Raw genomic sequence first — 1,564 nt, 5'->3', positions numbered from 1 at the left:
ACCCAACCCCATTCTGGTTGTCATCACTCGCTGACCTTCTCTCTCTTAAGTTCCCATAACCACGCCTTTCTCCTTTCCCCCTATTTCCATATTGAAGGGGAATCGGAGAAGGACATGGCTCGATGAAATGAATCGATACATCGTGAACCATAAATGCTTGCTCTTTTCCGCATTACCACATCAATAGACCAGATTAGATTGCTTAGATCACTTGGTCCTCGCTAACCCTTTACCTTAGCCGATTTCACCTATCGTTTAGCCACATTTGGACACCACTGACATCATTTCTTGGACACTATTTAGAGCCTCCCACTTGACAGAAGATTTATAGATTTGAGAGACAGGAACCACTACATCCAAAATTAGGGCTTTCAAGGCACAAGTTTTGAAATGAGGTTCTAAGAGCACGATGTACATCAAAATTGTGTTTTAATGCTACCGACTCTGGAATTGGGACTCTTGTCTTGAAACCTTGTTGCGTCTCCAAACACTAATTTTTATGCCTCAAAAATGAGGATTTTGAGGCACAACCTCCGAAATGAGGTTCTAAAAACACAATGTTTGTCAAAATTATGTTTTGAATCTATCAGCTTGAGAATCAGGACTTGTGTCTTGAAACCTTGTTGTTCCTTTAAACATTGATTTTAATGATATGAAACTGGAGCTTTCGAGCCACACGCTCTGAAACGAGATTCTAAGAGCACGATGTGCATCAAAATCATGTTTTGATAGTACAGGCTCCAGAATAGGGACTTGCGTCTTGAAAGCTTGTTGTGACTCCAAACACCAATTTTGATGTTTCGAAACCGAAGATTTTGAGGCATAAGCATGATGTGCGTTAAAATCAAATTCTGACGCTACCGCCTCCAGAATCAGGATTTGCATTTTCAAACATTGTTGTGCCTCCAAACATCGATTTTGATGCTCCAAAACTTGGGCTTTGGAGGCACAATTTCTAAAACAGGGTTCTAAGAGCACAATATGCATCAAAATTAAATTTTGATGCTACTAGCTCTAGAATCGGGGTTCGCATCTTGAAAACCTTGTTGTGCCTCAAAACATTGATTTTGATGCCACAAAACCGGGGCTTTCGAGGCACAAGCTTCGAAATGAGGTTCTAAGAGCACGATGTGCCCCAAAATCAGACTTTGATGCTATTGACTCTAGAATCAGGACTTGCATCTTGAAACCTTGTTGTGCCTCCAAACATTGATTTTGATGCTCCAAAACTAGGCCTTTCAAGGCACAAGGTCCGAAATGAGCTTCTAAGAGAATGATGTGCGTCAAAATGGAATTTTGACACTACAAGCTCCGGAATAGGGACTTGCTTCTTGAAACATTGTTGTGCCTCAAAACATTGATTTTAATGTTCCAAAATCTTTCATTTCGAAGCATCGATATTGGTGTTTGGAGGCACAACAAGCTTTCAAGATGCAAGTCCCTATTCCGGAGCCTGTAGTTTTAAAACGTGATTTTGATGCACATCCTTAGAACCTCATTTTGGAGCATGTGGCTCAAAAGCTCTAGTTTCAAAACATCAAAATCAAAACATGGTGTTCGTATA

The sequence above is a fragment of the Cryptomeria japonica genome, unplaced genomic scaffold (genome assembly GCF_030272615.1).
Source record: "Cryptomeria japonica unplaced genomic scaffold, Sugi_1.0 HiC_scaffold_122, whole genome shotgun sequence".
NCBI lineage: Eukaryota > Viridiplantae > Streptophyta > Pinopsida > Cupressales > Cupressaceae > Cryptomeria > Cryptomeria japonica.
This window is presented reverse-complemented; position numbering follows the sequence as displayed.